Genomic DNA, 22,290 nt, shown 5'->3' on the forward strand with positions numbered 1-22,290 from the left:
ATCCCAAGGTTTGCTTCAATCTGCCCATTTCATAGTTTCCCATGATCTTACTTCCCTCCATGCAGCGGAGCTCCCCTTGGTGTGGATGGGCTCTTGCTTCCTGCGGGCAGGAATTTGGATCCCTGAGGGACAGAAAGCTCGGCATAGTTCAAGGCTCCATCCAGTCCAATATGATGCTGGTCTGGACAGGCAGGGCAGGGTAACTGCTGCTGCTGATTTTGTGGCTGACTGCAATCCGGGCTGGACAGGTTTCGACCAAACAAATCAGCTGTCTGTAACAGATGCACTTAAAGTTAAGTTCATTCAATTGATGAATTTTCATCATGTGGATACAACTTTGATCTTCATGTTAAACTTGAATGTAAAAAAAAGCTAATAACTTACCCCAAGAAAATTAAAGGAACACCTGTAGTTTGCCCAGGAACAGTTCAAAGGTGTACCAAGGCTAAAGTATTTGAGGTCCACCATCGAGGGGGAAAGGATGCATGTTTGGGCAGGCTACTGAAATCTTTAGTTCCAAAAGAGCTACTACCTAATTTGGAAGGACTTCAAATATCTGGAAGATGAGCTCTGTGTGTATTTAGCATCCAATTATCCAAAGAACTAAGATGAGTGCACAACATAAATCTTTCCTCAGTGATATTTGTGTCAGAACTGATGATAAGGCAGTAGCATAGAGTTGACAATTTGGACAACTCTCCTTTTTTATGCTTCATTTCATACCTTAGACCAACTCTCCAAGCTTCCCTGCAGCTGTCAGCTATGGTGAGATTTATTCACCAGCAATAAAGATTCCAGGCATTCCTGGGAACTCGCCTAAACATTTACACTGACATGTTCCCCTTTTCCCACCCTCATGTCTGCCCATGTCCTCTCTTCCTAGTTCCATTTCTCTGCAACTTCTCCCATCCATAGGTGGGGAAGTGACTCCTCTTTCCTCCCGTCAAACAATTCTGAACGTGGCCACTCTGAGAGTCAGCAGTGGTGAAAACGGGCAGAGACAGCAGTGTTTTTTCCTTGGGATTGATTTATTTCATAGAATCACAGAATAGTTTGTGTTGGAAGGGACCTTTAAAGGTCGTTTAGTCCAACCCCCCTTCCATGAGCAAGGACATTTTCAACTTGACCAGGTTGTTCAGAGCCCCGTCCAGCCTGACCGTGAATGTTTCCAGGGATGGGGCATCGACCACCTCTCTGGGCAACCTGGGCCAGGGTTTCACCACCCTCATAATAAAAAATTTCTTCCTTGTATCTAGTCTGAATCTGCCCTCTTTTAATTTAAAATCATTACCCCTTGTTCTGTCACAATAGGCCCTATTAAAAAGTTTGTCCTCATTTTTCTTATAAGCCCCCTTTAAGTACTGGCAGGCTGCTGTAAGGTCTCCCTGGAGCCTTCTCTTCTCCAGGCTGAACAACCCCAACTCCCTCAGCCTTTCCTACAGAAGAGGTGTTCCTCCCTCTGATCATTTTCGTGTCCCTCCTCTGGACCTGCTCCAACAGGTCCGTGTCTGTCCTGTGCTGAGGACCCCAGAGCTGGACGCAGAACTGCAGGTGGGGTCTTTCTCAAGGCGTAGTTGTACTGTGTAGCAGATAACACCGATAACATAGCTAAGACCAAGCATAGCTAATACCAACTGAACAAGCTCCAGAAGTAGCACAGCAGCATTAGCCTAGCTCTGCTCACAACAAATAAACCTTGAGCACTGAACTGGTTCCTCTGTGCCACTCTGTATTGTGTTGATCAATTTCAGGGGCTCTGAACAGACCTCTCCTGCTTGGCATAGGGAAGTGCTTCCCACCTAGGGAGGGATTTCAAGTAGTTCATCATATTCTGAACCGAGAAATGGGAGGGAATTTCTGTGCAGCCATACGCAGGAGCTCTACTGAAGAAACACAGCCTGCAACACTCCAGTTTCTCTCCTATATGGAATTTGTTTCCTCTTGCTTCCAATATCTAAGTGTACATGAAGGTAGCCTCTCGCAGTCTAGTGCCTCTTCAGCCATTGTTAAAAAAATTAAAGAGGTCATCATCAAACACTCCAGATAGCTGTTCATGTAGCAAGTGGTCCCATTTATTGCGATCTATGTCAATGAGTTTTAGCAAGGACAGTTGGCCTTTTGGCAACTAACAAGAGTTGTAGCTTTTCTTCTGTTGAATTTTTGCCTTTTTGGTGAAAAAAAAAAAGGAGCATTTTCTAGATCTTGTATGTTCTGCTGAATGCACTAATTTCTTATGACCTTTCTGTGCACGAGCATTCTTGTTTAGCCTATGTCTTATACTTTGAAGAGTCATTTTAATGAAGAACTACACATGTGAATGTTTTTCTTTAGTTTCATGAAAGCCAGCACTGTAACTCATTGCTAGTTTTAAGGCAGGTTGTACAACTTCAGGTGTTTGCTTTCATAGAGTAAACAGGCACTTCTTGTTCTGCTGTTTAGTTTGATCCCAGAGTATTATCAGCCATGTCCAGCATGATATTTACAGAAAAGGAATGCAAACTCTCATCCAGCTCAAGTGATTTTTATGGTCCAGTGAGTAACAAGATGTTAGTCACCAGAAGGTCTTTTGACCTAATTTGTTTTTACCTTCTTTTCTACTAATAAATATGTTCTTCTGGTTATGAAGTGCCCACTTTTTATGCAGGAAAAGTCACCTTCCTGGAAAAATCTGCCAAATGCAAGTCTCTTTCAGATTGCTGCCTTCGAAGTTAAGACAAATTAATGGTGTATTAACTCAGACCCAAAGTTTTCAAAACCACAAGCAACAACCACCCCAAAGCCATTCGTCTGACCTTTCAGCAGGTACAGGGATACGGAAGTAAGGGCTATGTACACACCGGCCACAGAAAGCGTTTGAACTCCTGCACCCTTAATCCCCGGATTTGGGATCTCCAGGCTGTTTATAGGAATCACCTCAGATCTTTTCCAGCTGAGCCACAAAGAGGGCCATCTGGCTCAGACAGCCCTGGCTGTTGGAGCAACAGCGCAATGGTTTCGCAATACGAGCAGAATGTAAAGAGAGACAGGTTGCAAATTCCTTGGAGCTGGCACAGGGGAAGACCTTTTCACTTGTGAGGCAGTGTTGAACAGGTTACTTGCACAACCCGAACTTCTCCCAGGACTTCTGCTCAAGCAGAAGCAGTCCAGTCTGGAAGCAGCATCCCACCCGTCAGCAGATGGGCACGGGTAAGGGAGCCAAAAGACCAGAGAAAAATAGATGCTTATGGGGAAGTCAGAGAAAGGGAGTTCGTCACAACCGAAGGATGTAGACAGTTTTTAAGAAGTTTGTAGACTGCAGTGGTGAGACATAATTATCCGTTGTCTGCATACAAACAGGCAACTAGAGTTAAGACCTTGGCAACAGAAAAGCAGGTTTTTATAGTGTGAATCACCAACAGACATCTACTGTTGTTTGCAAAAGCAAGTTCATTACCCTCTGTGGACAGCACTGTGTCTTGTCACAAGAAGAGGCTGGGATGGGATACCTTACCGCCCGAGTTGGCGTATTATCTTTGCGCAGACCATATTCAGCTCTGTGCTGCTACGCAGCATGAACAAAGCCATCAAAATCTTCCTCAAAACCAGCAGAAAAATGCCTGAAACTTCTCAGCTCCAAAAGCTCAGCTCTGCAGCCTCTGCAGTGCAACAGAATATTGTTGAGGGCTTCTAACTCTGCGCTGTAAGAGAAATGGTGGAATTAGTCTGTTGGCAATGGGTAGTGCCTGATCTGCCAGTTTCACGGTCAGCTGCTATTGATGGCTAATATAAGCTGCTCTCCTGATGCAGTGATAGTACATTCTAATAAAACAGTAAGCTTTGCTGCTGAAACACACCTTTGTGTATTTTTATGTTTTATTAGGAACCGTGGGATTAAATTAGGTATGGTGCAAGCATTTTATCCTGTCAGCTTTGCTGACAGAGATGTGAGATGTGTGACTTCATTGGGCACAGATGCTCTTCCTAGAGAATCTCAGTTCTGCCTTAGCTGTTAATCCTGCCACTTCTCCTCTCCTTTTTTTTGATATGTGTATGTTTAGTTGCATATGAGGATTTTGCAACAGTGACTGTTAGGATAGTTTTTAGTATCTATCAGCACTTGCTGTATTCTGAAGCCTTCTTATATGTGTACAGTGAGAGAGCCCCTGCCAAAAGCGGCTAATGAAGGAGACAAGAACTTTCTTTTGAGCGCAAGTTTAATGGTGTTTCAGGGACCAATGCAGACAGGTTACATAGAATTGCTATCTGCAGCGCTCGTCAAGGAGGGGATACAGAGGTTTTCAGAACTGTCTGGAGATTAAAGATGCTGCATTTGAATGCCTGGAAAGAGCCCAGTTTCTTAAGGGCTGTTGACTTTCAGTTTCTGAGAATCCAGACTTAACCAAGATGCTCAAAATGGGTCCCAATGAGCAGAAGAATCCAAGCACTAACGTCTCTTTCATCAGTTTGAGCTATATATGTTATCTTGCTATTGTATCCTACCCACTCTTTGAGCCTTTTCTGGCTCCCACTGCTAAATAGACTGCAGCAAGCATTTCCTGCTCTGCTTTTATTTAATAGAATCCATCATTTTCAAAAAGAAAGAGATTTAATCTAATAAAGTGCTTAAGCTTGTGCATACCTGAGAACATACAAGTAATTCTGTTGAAGTCAAGGAGGAATAGCACATACTTAAAGTCAATACAGAGTGAAATCTTTTGCTCGATCAGGCCTCACAAGGGCTGCTGATGAGATGACAAGGGCCAGGAGATGACTGTTGTTGCTCAGACACATCCTACCACTGCCTGTGCAGTAGTAGTGCAGCAGCTGGAGCTGCTGTGGCTGGGCAGTTCTCTCTAAATGGAGATTAAGCACATAAAGTTAAGGCAACGAAGGATTTGTGCCAATGTGCAGACTGATTCGGAGGTAGGAATAACCTGAAAGATCCCTAGCTTTGATATACTGAAACTCGTGCTTGTTCATGCCTTAGACTGACTCCACGGGAGGGATAAGACACTCCAGGACTGATGCTGCAGTATTGCCCGTAGCCTGAAAGCAGGAATCCCTCTGTGGCACCTTCATTCCCTCCATGGTGCAGGGCAGGGGAAGCACGTCCAGAGGGCTTGCTGCTAAGGTGCTGAGGGTCTCGGCACCTAAAATAGGGTCCAGAAGACACTGGAGACACCAGAGTTTCCAGACTTAGATGCTTCAGTGCCTATATTCTTTATGGATGTATCCAGCCCTAATGTAACTGGCTGTTGGCTTTTTGCTGTAAAGCCACGTGTGCGTTTCAGTCCTCACCTGTAATGACCGCTGCCAAAGCAAGGCAATAATTCAATCTCTGTGTCAAGTCTCTCACTGCTGAGCCCACCAAGAGAGGTGGCAGCTGTGATTTTTGCAGTTTGTGCTGTGCTAGAGCCTGAGCTGCACTTGCCGGCTGGCAGGTGAAAACTGGTTTTGCTTGTGGTGAACCTGAGTTAGTTTGAAGAGATGACTAATTCATGTAAGTTTCTATTGTCCACTACCCCATCCTCTTAGATACTCAGTCACCTCATAACTATGCAGGTAGTTACTTTTCCCTTCCCAAACTAGCTCAGATGATACACACTTCTAAGCAGTGGGATCACTTATTAAATGATGCAAACCCCCCAACCCTTAATGGGTGATAGCCTAGAAAAAAACAACCTTACTGATAACAGTACACTGCGACCTTTCTTTATTTTTCGCTGTGAAAGCTGCTGTTTGGGGAGCTGGGCATGCCTCCCTGAAGACCCAGAGGAGCTGGAGCTCCCTCGCCAGGGCTGGGACTGCAGAGGAGCCCTGAGAACGCGCTGCAGTTGCGTGGGCGGAGCAGTCCCCAGACTGGTGGTAAAGTATTACGATTGTAGTCACTGGCAAAGGGGAGGGCAAACAAACAAGAAGAAATTCAAAGAGAAACATCAAACCACTGTAAGCAACCTGAATTATGCAGGAGTCATAGAGGGAAGACCAAGAGAGTTGGGTAGGAAAATTACTGAAATATGTATAGCAACATCTGTCTTGTGTCTGTATCAGACTTGAGGCAGAGCTGGGAAACCTGTTTTGATGACACGCCGGGTGAAACAAACCCATTCCCTGTCCCTCAAAGAAAACGAATATGGAAAAACCGCTGCTCACTCTGTCTCCTGTTCTGCCGCAGTAACCCTTTCAGACTTGCCTGTACATTTTTGCAGGTCTTACAAATTCAGAGGAGGCAGCACCAGCCCCACCAGCAGCGCTGACTCAGCCGGACCGGGAGCTGAGACAGCCAGCATGTAGTTGCCAAGGAGCAGGCAGCCAGGTGCCGAAAAAAGGGGAAGCCACTCTCCTGTCGCCGTGAAATATTTCCAACCCAGGGCGAGCACCAAAGCCCCGAGCTGAAACAGTGGCCTGCGAGCAAGGGAAAGGATGAGATGTACTGTGAGAGCCAGAAACTGCGTGGGTGCAGGGATGCTGCCATCCCAGCTCCAGGCTTGGCAGAGCTCGGTTAGAAAATGTCCCTGTTCGGTCCAGCTGTTGCAGCTCCGAAGCAGAGAAATTGCTCTGGGAGAGTGAAGAGGTGGTGCCTGCTCTGCCTCTCCCGTTTTTTCCTGTAAAATTCATGAAGGAAAGGCTGTAGCAGTGCCTCCTCCTCAACTGGTTCTGCTTTTCTCTTTAGCAACAAGCCACCCGTAAGCTGAAGTGCAAGGTTTGGTCCCCAAAGGGAGCTGTGTCAGACCCTCAAAGGACACGTGGGGGGCACACAGGTACCCCACAGGCACCCCTGTGCTGTGCTCAGTACCGTCGGTGAAGGTGCCAGGATGCAAAACCCTGTCTGGATTTCGTTACTGGAGACAGAGATACAGAGCAACATTTATAAGCTAACAGTCTAGTCGTCCAAGACAGTGTCATTACCGTCAACAAATTATGATTTTTAAAAGATACTTTATAAAGGGCTGGATTGAACATCTTTTGAGCATTTTGAGAAAAATGTGAGAAGATTTGGTGTCCTTCCTTGTTTTTTTAATGTTTTGCTTTTTTTTCATAAATTTTATAAATCTCATTCAATTTTTCTGCCTGAAGTACATTAGTTTCTATGGAAACATGGTAGTCCTTTACGTGCATGGTGTTTTCTGACATCCATATGTGGAGTATAAAGACAAGTTAGGTCACTGTTGTGAAATGTAGGCATTTATGTGATGCCTATCAAGGCTCTATGTGCAAGAGAGAGGATACCTTTAGACTGTTTTATAATAGATGCAAAAGTCCAGATATAGGGAGGCAGCAACAAGCTGAGCTGTGGAATTTAACACACTCAATACATTGATAGCCACGCTGAAGAAAAATGCGGGATTCACTTAATATTTTGATTTTGCATATTTGGTGCAACTACGCCTGTCTTCACTATGTAGAGCAACACTGAAACCTCAGGAATTAATTACCAGAAAGTCTAAAGATGTAACTCATCCTTCCTATGGCAACATCCAATACTACCAAAGGAAAGATAAAGAAAACAATCATGCTGTTTCTTCCTTCATGAAAAAGAGAAAAATTATATTGTGAGACAATGTGTAAATAACAGAACCAAAGCCATTGGCTCTCTGAGTATCTCATTCAGTAACATAAAACAAGCTCCCAGCGAGTGGCACTTGTTTCATATGTTGTAATCAGGCTTTTATGAATCTACATTTCCTATCTTCTGAAGGGTTACTGAAATCATCCCTATTTGAAGTACGTTTTACAAAGCAGTGCTGTGGCAGTCTAGGATACTTAGAGAACAAAATTATTACTGCGCTTTGGGTGTGCTATAGAGCTAGAGTGCACCCACACAAATCCTTTGGCTGCTGTGTCTGAAAACTGCAGTTTAGGAGGTAGCACTCTGCTCATTGAGATTACCGTAATGCTGCTTCTTACGCATCTTTTACTTTTGATTGTTAATATTTGGAACCGTAGTTTGACAATTTGTTATCATTTCTACCATTAATTTCCTCTATCAAGACATGGAAATCAGCTTCCTTGAATATACCTCTGCAATGCAAATTAAACTGCAACGGGAATATTAACCTCTGATTTACAAATCAGGTGGCGTTACGTGTATTACCACAATACCAACAACCAGCAAAAACCTGTAGCACTATGACAGGTAGGATGAATTAAACCTGGCAAGCAGCTGAAACCAGACAGAGTTATTTGCTAAGAAGATATAACAATATCAGCAATGTTATCAGTTATTATGGACAACACAAAGAAAAAAATACTTTCTCAGACTCCTCCAGTTGATGCGTGGGATTCTGCATCCTCTTTCTTTTTGAAAAATATGTAGATTTCAAATGTATTTGATGAATCCTGCCTCACAGGAAGAAGTCGTCTTTTCTCCAAGAAGAACACCGCTAGGAGTGACGTGAGTTTCTCCGTTATCCACATTTCCCTGTCAGACCACCTTCAGGTGCCCTTCTAGTGGATCTAGTAAGGGCTGCCAGCTCTGGCAGGAGCTCAAGATGAGGAGAGACGATTGTCCTGATGGCACACGGCAGGGCGGCTCAGCGGCTCCCGGCGCATTTGCCCCCTCCCCAGCAGGGCAGAGCGGAGGGGAGCGGAGGTCCTGGTCAGCCACGTTAGACGATATGGTCAGCGTTGGGCTCCCAGGTGGTTTGACACCATCAGAACCACTTGAATTGCAAGGACGTTTTGCCATACATTAACACCTTTTTGTAGTCTGCAGCTCCAGCTTACTTTTTGCCACATCTGAATTGGGTGTGCTTAAATCCCCAAATTCTCAGCGTAAGACTAAGGAAGCCCACTGTACAGGCAGGCCCTTGTTATTTCAGGTCAAAGTTAATGGAAAATAAAAATCTATTGGCACAGTGGCGAATTAATCCAAACGGTTGAAAATGTGGGATTGTGGCACTGTTGTTACTTTTTCCCAGCTCTTGACTTCATTAGGAAACCAGTGCCCCCCAAGATAAGGTAGGCTGTGCTGGTTCTGGTAGGTGGGCATTGAGCTGAAGGAGCATTTCTACCCAGTGTGATCTGGCATTACCAGCTAGCCAGGAGAGCACCAGCACCTGAGCTGTGGCCACTTTGCTGGCAGCCCAGAGGACCCTGTTCCCTCCCTGTTCAGAGTCTGGGAATAGCCCAGTACGACTTGTAATGGAGACAAACACATGAGCCACTGGGAAGAACGGTACTGTAAATGCCTGCAAAAGCCTTGGTGAGTTTAGGTTGCCCTCACTTTGCCCTGAACCTACCCGTTAGGCCAGTCCTCAGCGACTTGTCAGATTTAACATCGCTCTTCCACAAGCTGTTTCTGGGTCCCTGGGGGTTACCATCAAGTGAAGGTTGCTGGGGCTCTGCCTTGCCATGGCCGCAGGGAAGAATACGGTGAAGAAGCCTTTATATTGTATCTATATTGCCTGACAATGCATCTACAGTGGGGTGATCCCACTCTAAATTAGTTTTAGGTTGAGAAGCTGTTTTTGAAGGGAAATGCTAAAATACCTGTCCTGAAGCAGGGAAATCTGGCCTTGAAGTATGGGATGGGCAGTACTGTGGGATAAAGCTATTGCTGAGTGCAGGATTTATTTTGGCAATGCTTGGTACACTAGGCCTGGTATCACAGCTTCAGCCTCACCTTTTTTTTTTTGTTCTTTCTCTTGTCCTCCCAAGGAGAGCTGTCTGTCATTGGCAAGAATGTCAGATGGGTCAACTGGGAAGCAAACAGCCTGGTAGAAGAGGAACGAGAAATGTGAAGGGAACTGCTGAATATTTAACTCGGTGTTGGCTCTGGGAACTGTTCCAGACCTCAGCTACACCGTGCTGTGTCAGGGATGGAGACGGCAGACCCACCGACCGTCACTCTGAGCTGCTCCTCGCAGGTTTGCCTTTCATTTCCAGCCCAGAAAATTGATAGCTCAGAAATTTCCTAGGAAAGGGTGTGGGTTTCTCAACACATTTTCTGAATGAATTTCATAAAATGCCGCACATAACATTATGAGGTGTTCCCTAATATCCCCGTGGGAGGAGGGTGGATTGGATCTGCGTGTGTAACACAGTGGGTTATCCCTCAGGCTGCTGCTGTTAACACTCCGTGGTTATGGCTGTTGAAAATGGATCGTGCCTCTGTCAGATCTGAGGAAAGTTGACTCCATTTAGCTTATGTTTATTCAACTATCTGTAAATCAGTCCTTTTCACTTTATTGTCCTTTAAAGATAGCTATGAATTTCTCCTCTCAGAGCTTTTTTCTCTCACTTACCACTGTAACATATGAAAGTGCTTCATGCAAAATCTATAGCAACAGCAAATTCCCTGGTGGACTTCAGGGGGGGGTCTCACGCATGTTATAAAGCCAGACCTCTGGCTGAGAAAGCTACTTCGACTGGTGATTTTGCTCTGTTTCATGCTGAGAGAAGTGAAAGGAGCTGAGGACTAAATGGGGCATTCTATTTGCTAGCACCACAACTGGAGCGGAGGCTTTCCCTTGGAGGACAGCTTCCTAACGGCAGGCTCAGCGCTCAGACGGTGCCTCAGCAGCAAACGCTCTTCCACGAGACTGGGGCTTCTCCAAAGCTTTGGTCTTTAAAGACATCTCTTTCTGACCAGCATCACCTGAATCTTGCCTGGGCTCAGCTTCAGCCAATTGCTCTTTTGCCATTTTAATAGGTTTAGTGGCATCAGATGATATCTCTATATTTCTACACCTCTATGTCTATATCTCTATATAATCACCAGATTCTTTTTTAATTTATATACACACACATATATATCATCACCATCATCCCTGAGCGCTACAGCATGCTGTTGTTTCTTTCCTAAGGGGTTCGTGCAGCTTTTGATGAGAAGACAGGGTACTGTGAATATTTTTAGGACTTTAACTCTGAGTATAGCTGTTTTTCACTGGCTTTTTTGCCCCGAAGGATCTGTTCCAGAGGGTATAGCTCAAATGTTTTTCTCAGAGTTTTGCAGGTGTGCTGGAAGCAATCATCTCAGACAGAGCCAGCGCGGCACAGGATAAATTGAAGCAGGGATCTTCCTTTCTCACTCCTTTTGTATTACACTAATATTTAACAATAATTTATCAACAAGCTCGCACGGACCGACATTTTCTTGGAAATGTGATTGTTTTACAGTACCCTTTCAGAGCAGGGAATCATCATCAGCAGCAGTAGTACCTCTGAGATGGCAAGTGTCATGCCCGTCACGCAGAAAGCAGCGGCAGGCAGCAGCGGGGGAAGGTTGTGCCCCCAACCATCACAACCCCCTTTTTCTTCCAAATGGGTGACGTTTGCAGGGTCACGTTCTGATGATGCCCCAGCTGCTGTGCAAGCAGATGGGCATAAATGAGGAACAACCTGCCCTGCCTGTGCTTCTTGCAACAGACCTTCTCCACAAAGAGTCCTTACCAGCCCATGCTGCAAAAAGGGGAAAGAAGATAAGAGCGATCCAGCACCCAGAAGCCTCCAGCTGCAAATGACATTTTGTACTGATTCAGCCAAATAACGCTAACAGGATTTCAACTATGGGATGAGATACTTTACCAAAAAGTAAGGTAGAATTTTGGTGATAGAACTAATATTTATGCAAGCAGTTATTTATTGTTTTCAAAAGGCAGCAATCCATGCTTTTTCTCTGTTGGACAACTCTATTTTAGTTTTTAAAAATGCAAAATATTATGAAAGCATCAATTGCTAGTGCTTTGTGGTATGTGGGAATTGTTGTCAACTTGTCAGCATGAACCTGAACGCTTTTCTCAAGAAATTTGAAAAATCAAAGAGACTGGACTTTACCACCACATCCTGTGGGAATATGATGCCTGGTTTCTAGCAAGTGTATGCCTTCAGGTGACTTTATTTTCAACTATTTTTATTTTCAACTATTTTTATTTTCCATCTCGTGCGAAGGCCAAAATATGTGAGAATAAAAATCTCAGTCTATGTGACCAGAATTTCTTCTAGTCATAATAAATGTAAAAACCTGGCATTTGTAGCAGAGCGTCAATAAGCAATACTCAAAGAAGCCCAACACCCACAACCCACCTAAAGAGAAAATAGCATCTAAATCAGTATTTCCATCAAAATAGCCTTGACTTTTCTCCAGTTCTATTTGACTGCACTTCAGACCAAAAACGCTAGCTGTTAAGATCACTCTATATGCCACAGTCTCTGCGTAGGAGTTGGATCCTTTTGCAGTCTCCAGCATGAGCCTCTTTCAAGCGAGAGGTCAATGTTTCCACCGTGCTTTGCACATGCTGTCCACTTACTCTTTCACATATCAGTGCCCGTTGTTTTGGCTCCCTGCTGCCTTCAGATCTCCGGCTTGGAAGAACAACTCGTCACGGAGCAGAGCACAAGGCGTGGATTCTGCACAGCTCTAACCTAAGCTGCCAGGTCTGAGTGCTTTTAGGGAAGCTTCTTACGAGGATGCTGTGCTCCTTGAGGCGCGGCGATCTTATGTCCATCCTACTCTAAATCTAAGTAACACCAAAATAAACAGCCACACATCCACGCTGTGCTCATTAATACACTGTAAATTTATTTCAGATTATAAATTATGTGTGCTATGCTAGGAGACAAATTCCAAGTATGGAGCATGTACACTGTCCCTAGCCCTATCAGGGGCTTTTACCCCTGATAGGGGGGTAAAAAAACTGGTTTTACCATGGCCTAGGAAGCATCTTAATAAGACAATAGAGAAGGGTAAAGAAAGAAGGGCAATGTCATGAAAAGGGTACATTTATACAGGAAAACAAGCACTGTGCATCACACTATTTATGAAATATGGATGAAATACTAGAATAACTCCATTTAATATAGTGCTGTTCAGACAAACACAGGTACTCAAGTTATTGAAAACACAAAAATGCTCTCAAGACCCTGTTCTAATGCCTGTACGTGTCAGGCAAGACAGTCCGGGTGGGCAGCTGAGATCCAGGACTGAGGGGGACGCAGGGCATTGTTGTGGAAGAGTATGAACACGTAGCTAAAGCTTAGCATCTTGCTCCATGTAACTTTTCCCTGAAAAACCAACTAATTTTCCAGTGCAGCTAGGCCAGCGCGACGGACGGTGGTCTTGGGTGGGCATATTCCAACAAATGAGCGGAGCCTTAAAAAAATGCATCCCTGCAATGAGACTTTAAGCCAGGGAAATCCTTCCCAGGACTACGCCAGAGCTCCGCGCTCCCTCCCGGCTCCGCTCTCCCCAGAGCTGCCAAGGTCTCCGGAGCCTCATGCGAGGCCGGCTGGCTGTGAGCCCGAGCCGGTCTCTCTGTGGTCAACGAAGAAAGAGGGACATTCAGAGGGCAATTTACTTCACCTGTCTTAAATGCTATTTCCAGACAAGGAGTCATTCCCCAAAGGACCATTTCTTTCCCTGCTGACCGCAGGAGGTGTCTGAGGGGCCACCCATCCACCCTCTGTGCCTTTAGAAGTGCTAAAAAACCTGCAGGCCATCAGAGAAAGGTCTGTCGGTAAAGAAAATAACGAGATCTCTTACTTTGAATCAAGCTGAGGTCTTACGAACTTGATTCACGCATGAAATCAGAGCCTATATTCAGCCAATAGCTTTTGGATCCTCGATTAAAGTACGGTAAGATTGCAGGAGAAGGGCACTGAAAGATGATAGTGTTTTGTAATGCTAAAGGGACATATTAGATGCTGTAGAAATGTTGACATAGTCTGGTAATGTAATTTTCTATATGCTAAGTAATTACAGAGGTGGATCTTTTTGTCACTTACACCTGCTGAGAGATATAAATGTACCTGTGTGGAAGCGGGGTTGTCTGTAATTTTGTTCGTGTCCTTGGGTTTCCTGGTACCTCGCAGACATTTCACTGATAATATGCCCCATTAGACCCATATCATTCTGCACTGAACTATATCATAGTCATTGTATTTACATAGAAGAATCAGGATATAATATTTCTGCCTGAATAAATAAATAACAAATGCCTGCAGAGCACACAGTTTTGATGAATGGGACCCTAAAGAGCTATGTTACTGACTGTAGCACTTCAGTTGTAGTTTTCTTTGTTTTCCACGTTAAGTGTTTCAAAAAGGACATCCTAATAAGAGGATATAACTCCTCCAGAGATTCCCTGAGTAAGCTGTGGCACACACATTTGCACATTACTGAGCTCGTACATCTGAAGAATCAGAGATGCTCCCTGTGTCCAGACTAGCAAACAAATTACTGAAAAATGTGTCCTGTTAATCTTTTGCAAATCACCACTAATCTTCTTCCCACTGTTTTTGAATACTCTTTCCTTCAGATTCCTCTGTGCCCTGTTGTTAACTATTTGATCAAGCAAATGTAATTCTGTCTGGTCATCACAGCTACTTCTTCCTACTTCAAAGAAATGCCTGCATATTCTTCAGGAAAATTATTTTTCACTATTTCATAGAGTACTTTATTTTTCTTTAATGAGTGGGTGAATAGAACGTTCTGTACCAGCATGTAAAAGCCACAGATTGTAGAGGTTTGCTTGCTGTTTTAGCAAAGAATAAAAACGTTTAGTAAGGGGTTTGTTTTTCACATTTTCCTGAGATAAGAATACAGATTATCAAACTGTAGTTTCAGGATAGGTAGAATAAAAGCTAGTCTTTATCCTTTTGTTTCTTTGTAAAAGTGTACAAAAATAGTACATGGCCACACCTAAAAAAATTCTAGGACCTGAAACTTCCTTAAAAGTGCTATTTCTTGTTCCTTAAAGAAATCTGATATTATTTTTGCTTATGAGACAGTATATGTATGGATGTTTAAGAAATGGAAACCAGCCCATGTGTGATGTTTGAGAGAATGCGTTCCTTCTCCATAGCACTCAGTGACAGGGAAACAAATTGCAACCACGCCTATAGCTGCTGAATTACCTCTTGGGTTACACAAAGAAAAAATACTGTAAGGTGAAGTATCAGTGTCCTACACTGTGAATAAGTATCAGAACACAAAGCATGCGGTCTATTCTTAAAAACAGTGGCACCAATCCAGCAGCACAGCTATGCATGTGCTCAAAGTTATATATGTGAATATTTCTTGTGATTTACAACGAGTGTACGCTTAAGTGTTTTTCCAGATCGGGGCCATAACCTCTGCTCATTCCTATTGCAAATTAAGTCAGGTAGGAAGGAGAGAAAATTGTTATTTGAAGCTGACAGACAATGTGGCTGCACTTTGGGAATGGAATGTAAGTTTAAATAGGAAGCAGTGAGAGGAGATAAGAGAACACAGGCGCGTTGTACGTTCCCTAGCAATGAAAGCCCTCTGTGATACGAGAATAGAGAATTCATTTGGAAAGGGTGAAAATATCTCAATGGGCATGTACTGAACAGTAGCAAAAAATTCGTAACTTTTTGTCACAAATAATCCTGAAGTTCCTTGTACATTTAACTGATGAAAATTGGACATCTCCAAACTGGAATCTGGCCGTGACAGAATAGTTTAATACAAGTCTGTGTAAAATAACGTTACATCTTTGGAAAGAGAGAAGCTTGGGGTGAGATCCAGCCTCTACTGAGAGTGGGTCTTTCAGCATTGCCTTCCTCTGGGCCAAAACCTCTTCTGGGATTTCGGGTTCCGCGTGAAGGACCGCAGCCCCTGAGCCCGCGGGAGGGCGCGGAGCAGCCGGGGATGCGGAGCAGATCCGCTCGGCCAGGACCGCACCGTCGCCCGTTCGCAACCGCAGCCTGGGTGCAGGACTGCCCACCTTGGGCGAGCGTCCCCGAAATGAGCTGATTTTGTCCCCGGGTGGGCGCGTCGGTGGGTGTGCGCGCAGCAGCAGTCTACGGTCTGTTTTGCAGGTTTCGCCGGTAGTGTCCTCCCAGGGAAGGTATTAAAGCAAAGTACATGTGGAGACACTGGGAAAGGGACCACATTAGGCCGACAAAATGGAATCGCGTTATCCCCAAATTTACCAACGGTAAATTCCCTTTGGCTTCTTGGGGGCATCCAGAGAGGGACAGCTACAGACTGTCTTTGGAGATTTCACTACCCTGGGCGGAATGGTTCATTAATCATACTTTGGAGTCTTTTTTAGCAAATCTGAGGCATGTACAGTGCTACTGAAAAGGTCATGCTGTTTAATGTAGGATAAATAAATGTGATCTTATTTTAGTAAGAGTCAATCATATTTCAGTGTTGTTAAGGCAAAGACTGTGTCAAATGCCAGCATCTTTAGTAAGCAGGTTTGTTTATTTTTTTATATATCTCACAGAAAGTAGAGAATGACTTTGCTTGGAAGAAAAGTACGAATAATATGTCAAAATAATATGAATGTCTTTCTCAGATTTACCAGGTTTTCCTATTCCAAGTGACTGAGTTTATAAAAAACAAAGCGAAGAGATCAATAAGAGGGAGCTTGATGATACGAAGTCTAAGACAGAGGAAAAATACCCAAAGTGCAGAAGCAGCAATACAGCTTGGCAATAAGGTAAATATATATTTATTTACAGAGTCCATTATGATATATATTATGATATTATACAGTGAGTTGAAATGTGCATAACAGGTAACCAAAAAGGGAGAATTTATGAATATATTTATGAATCCATTCCTTATTCTCTTTCAAAACTCTAACTGCATGACTGAATATTTAAGGTGGACTATTCAAGGCGCATGTGGTACAAACTTTTTAATAAGGTATTAAAATACTTGATTCAGAATGCCCAGCCTAATTATCAGACCAGTCAGCTCAATATACCAGCTACAAATTGCTTTTGATTGTAAGTTGCCAAACTAAACAACTCCAGAAAACCAGAACAGATGCTCTCTGGGATAAACAATCTGGGTCATTTTTGTAATTACGCATTTGCATGAGAACCAAATCACTCTGTAGAATAAAATATTTTTCGGACTGTGTTCTTTGTTAGTCATTAAGCCAAGTGACCCGAGTGGCTTGTTGGCCGCCTTGTTCTACAGTATTCACTTCAGTGAACTCCTTAATCATTCAGTTAACCTGTAAAAGATAAAAAGGGCAAACAAAGCCTGGGTGGTTAGCCTGCATGTAACATGAATAATGGGGATTATTTTTAAGAAACCAGGAAGCTTAATGCTCACCTCAACAAGTTAGAAAATGCTCATCTAAAAATTTTATGAGAGCTGGTTTCTCTCAAAATCCACCGAAGGAAAGTAAATAATGTATGTGAAAAATTAAACTGTCCAACAAGCAAAAGCACATTCAAAAAAAGACTCTACTACCTGGGCTATTTTTCCTCCCACAAGCATATGAGTAAAATGGGTGACCACAAATTTCCCAGATCTGCTATACATAAATCAGTCTATATTTTGGTCTGTATGGGTAAACCCCACCATAAGATGGGTAAGTAAGGTAGCAGTGTGCCTTGGACTAACCAGCAGTAACTTTATGTTCCCACAAAGTACCTCCGATATTCTGAGATCTGATGGGTAGGGGCAGGAGGATGGTGGACAGAGAATGAAAAGGAAATGGGTAAAGAGACAATATACAGCTGTGGGAGATAGGACAAACCTCTAAACACAGGAAGGCTTGATATTCACATGAGTTTCTCCGTGTGATTGCAGCCTAAGAAAACGTTTTCCAAATGTTAAAATATAAGGCCATTCCTACAGCAACGTGTTATTTAATTGCTAAAAGGGTGTAATGTTCTGCTGCTTTCCACCAAAAACATGTTATGTGCTTTGCCCCCATGAGACACACTCAGACATTCATTCTCTTGTTGAAGTGCTTGCTTTCATGCTTAGTCAATATGACATTAAAAAATATATTCAAATGTTGCGGGTGTTTAGTTTGAAATAGTTTTCAAAAAGGTCAGTATTCAGAAAGTGGCAACAATATGCACTGTTTCATCTGGAAATACTGGGAAATGTGGATACTCTAAAATTTGGCCATTTCTACAAAAGTAAGTTTCCTGACATGAACACTTGAATACAAAAACTTCAAACAGTTTGTTTTGTAGAAGTTATAACAACTTGAGAGTTCAGAGAAATAAAATGGTTTAAATTATATGTGTTATATTTAAGCAAAATTTCAAAATTAACAGAAATGTGCAGTCAATGTTTCATTCTACAATCTCTCTCTCTCTTTTTTTTCTTTTTCTCACACTCCTTGCCCTGCCTGTCACTGCAGTAAGTGAAGAAATCAAAACTAAAAGAGGAGGAGGAAGACTTGCCCTTATTTCCCACTGGAAAAAAGTTCTAAGGTGAAAACCAGAAAAAAGTCAACTGCTATTTTAGGTTTTAAGCTTATTCTTCTTCTTAGTGATGGAAAAATAATATATTTAAAATGTTGCTTTTATTTATGCAAAGAGTCCTACTTTTCACTCACATTTCCAGCTGGGGAGGGGAGCTGGGGAAAATGAGGAAACATAAATATTTCCCTTTATTTCAATGCAAAACTGTAAAACATTATAAAAATATTTTCCTGATTCTTCTAGAAGTGATATTTCCCCACAGAACGCTGATATCACAACCTTTTTTGAAATATTCTCATTTAAGATGCCAGACCTTTCAGCTAACACTTTTAATGACTTTAAAAGTGTTAGCTTTCATGCATAACATTCACTGAATTACCACCCTCCAGGATTACATCCACCGAAGACTCTGGGGACTTGAAATGAGATTAAGATGCAAGTCAAACACTTAAGAGCAGTAGCATGGTCCTGAAGCTCCAGGTTGGTTTAGTTCATGGCTCCTGCCAGCACGACGGTCCCCGTATTTCTGGTCCAAAAAAAGGTCTGAAGTCAGTTTATGGTGGGGATTTAAACTGGGCTCGTGCTGGAGTGGTCATGCTGGAAAGCCCTTCCCTTCCTCCCACCTGAGCTTCAGGGGAAGCAAAAAAAAAAAAAACCCAAACCGACCACGTAATCAACTAATAGATTCCACCCCCACCAACCTAATGACCTCCTGTGCTCAAGGTGAGTATCCTCAGTGGCGAAAGAAACGGGCTCAGTGCCCCACGACCTGAGATGCAGGGGGGAGCCCGGGAGCTCTTGTTGGGCTCTCCCCATCTAATTCGGCATCTCACGTACCAAGAAATCCCCGTGCATCCCTCTGTGCCCGCAGCGTGGCCAGGCTGCGGGCCCCATCCCGACCGATGCGCGGGACCGTCCTGCAGACTGGGCTGGTTCTGCAGCGAGTGGCGCTTACAGCAGGACAGCCCTGCTGCTGATTCGATTCCTTTCAGTAAAGCAGCTCCAGTCATCTTTCCTCTTTCTGCTTATTATTTAATTTGTCAGACTCAGTGGCAGAAGCAAGGCTTGCTAGGAAAGGAGTCTCTGTCCGATCGCTTCTGTTAGTTTAGTCCTAAAACAAATTTCAATAAGACTTTTAATGATGTAAAAGGCCTCTGTTAGACATACATTAAAAGCCATGAAGAACTGCCTCCACCACAAGCACAAATCAGAGTGCGAAGTATTTTATGAGCTCAGTCAGTTTTAGGTCTGTGTGAAAATACAACTTTATTCTTGGTGAACTAAGCAGCATAAATAACCAAACTAATTCTTCAGGGAGAAGTCTGAAGGTGCAAGCGAAAGAAGCCTGAGAAAAGAAAAGCCACACAAATATCAGGTATGTCTGTTTGACATCATCTCTATCTACAGTACTTATGTGTACCTATACATCTCATTAATTTCCTTTAGATTGTGTGATATGCGGAGTAACTTTGATTTAATCAAGCTTCAGGTTAAAACATGTGTACATATACATGAGGAGACTTCATAATTGCTGACCACAGACATAGTATTTTAGTCTCCGTACAAAACATATGGGGAAGGTTTTTGGCCTATTTCAGTCAAGTTACATCACATAAAGATGTAAGTCTGTGAACCAAGAATGAAGGCAAAATGGATGACCTCCTTAAACTAGGTATGCTTCATACACCCGGGAAAGTTCTCCTGTTGTTCTGGGGGTAACTGGCGATTTTGGATGCCCAAAGTACGCGGCTCCATACAGTGCTCTCCTGACTTCTGCCCAAGCACAGGTGTGCCCAGCGTTACTTTTGTTGCTTTGTCACAGCAGCCTCTGGGTTTGTGTGCTTATGCACATAGAGTATGGACTCCATCTACCCAGCCTTAGATTTGCTGAGAAATTAAACGTCTGGGTCTGAATTATTCGCTATTGGGTCATTTTACAGTCTGTTGAAAGACACAGCTATTTCCAGAGGGCAATTCCTCTTGCTCTAAGATAGATCTTTAAGACAAATCTTCCTCTACAAATGCCCACTTCTCTGAAACGGGCTTTGAAGGTGACCAGCTCAGACCGAGATGTCTAAAAGTTTGCTTACTTAAGCCTAAGCAAGCTGCATCCCTCTCAGAGCCTGTACGTGGAGGCACACAAGGTTTGTTTGTCGGTTTTTGCCTGTATCTGATCAGGAGGTCGTAAAACAATGTCACGTGCTGTGTACAGCTGTAAAGATTGCTGTGAACTGCACTGTTCGGCATTCTGTGTCTCTTAAGGTTGCATTTTATAGACTGATTGCTGAAGTCAGGTAATTCTTTTGGAAACTAACACTCCCCCCCTTCCCCACCCCCCAAGACTCATGTTCTGAATGATTTTTCATGACAAAGCTTCCAATTTTCTGTGAAAATTTTCAAATTCATTAAAAAATATTTGTGGGATAATTACAAGAATATCAATCCTAAATAAGGTAAGTGATATGTTAGAGCTGGAATAATATTAATATTAAAAAATCCTCCAACATCTGAACCTTTTGGTGGAAAATAGATCCCTATGATCAATAGGGAAAATACATCCCTACGATCAACCAGAATTTGTAATGATTATTTTAGTTTCCATTGATGTTTTTAATTGCCTTTTAGGTTTTAAATTAACATATGAATGCTTTTGTAATTAAAAAGATACCTAACTAGCTGTGCTACGAAAAGCATAGGAGAGACCCAAACCTTTGTAGATGGTCATTCTAATAAAATTTTATTAGCATGTTTTTAACACCCATTCATTTTTGACAAGTTTACTATGAAGTCTGTGTTACACTATTGCGTCAGCCACGGGATGATTCCCATCACTAAACTAAATGCTATAAAACCATTTTTAAATACAACAGTAAGCTTCACGTAGTGCGAAAACGTCATAGTCTCTGATCGGGAAGCTCATTTTATGGAGTAATACAGGACAGGGCAGCCGAGCTCAGGAATAACCTCGGGACTGCAGCTTCCCTGCCCGATGGAAAACCTCAGGGGTGAGAGGTTTGGAGCGGGGGGAAGGATGCCGACCCCTTTGACAGCCCACCCGCCCCACACCGGCCACGTCAGCCTCGGAGGGGATTACAGCTCCTGCCCTCCTGCCGGAGGAAAGGCTGTTGTGGCAGTAAATGGAGGAAGAAATACCAAGGCTGTGTTTGTGCGCAACGGGACGGCAGCGAGCGATGTTTGGAGCCCGCCACAGCTCCCCGGGGCTGGTCAGCAGTCATATGCATATATACAACACACATATATACAACACGCATGTACATACCAACGCAGATGGACACACAGATCGGCACGGACTGAGACGCTCCACGCTCGTGCAAACACGGACAGCACCGACGGGCTCATCCTTTTCCTCCCTTCTGGCTGACCAGGATGAAAAATCATCAGGGGAAAATTTCTATATGTAGGGATCACTCCTGCAGCTGGAGGGCATTGGTTGTGCCACTGGAGCCTCTCTTCTGGTGTATTTTTGTTCGAAAGGAATCCAGGTTTTGTGCTCAGAGACCTGTATCCAATAAGAGTCAATGCACCGTAAGTTGGGACAACTGAGAAACTCACTTCAACGGTGATAGAAACGTGACTGTAGAGGTACCTTTGATCAGATGAAATTAAACCAGGAGTCAGTCTCTAATATTAAGTAGGAAAAAAACCAGAGCGAGAGAGAGCATGGCATTTGGCACACAGGAGCACGCTTAATGCATTCCTAATGTTAGAGTCAGTCCAAAGAAAATATGAAATGTATATAGTGTGTGGGACCTACCCCTGGCTCCAAAGGGTGAGCACGCTGACACAGCGCGCTACCCGCTAACAGACGTACCCTGTGCAAGGCAGAGGCAGCCAAACCTGCCTGGAGCCAAGCATCCTCAGCAGTATGCACGCTTTTTGTTTTGGGGAGACCTAGTAGGTTCATGCCAAATGACTCTGAGACTGGACTAACATGGATGATCAGAGGACACAACCTGGAAATCAGCTGGGGAGTTAAGTTATTTGATAGCATAGAGGTACCTGATGGAGTCAGTACTCTCTGGAAAAAAAAAAAAAATCCCTTTTCACCTACATACAAAAGCTCATTTCTGTTGGAAAGCTAGTCCTAGTACAGCATTTACTATACTATTTTTTTTTACTTTGAAAGTAGATGTATTTAAT

The sequence above is a fragment of the Buteo buteo genome, chromosome 8, assembly GCF_964188355.1.
Source record: "Buteo buteo chromosome 8, bButBut1.hap1.1, whole genome shotgun sequence".
NCBI lineage: Eukaryota > Metazoa > Chordata > Aves > Accipitriformes > Accipitridae > Buteo > Buteo buteo.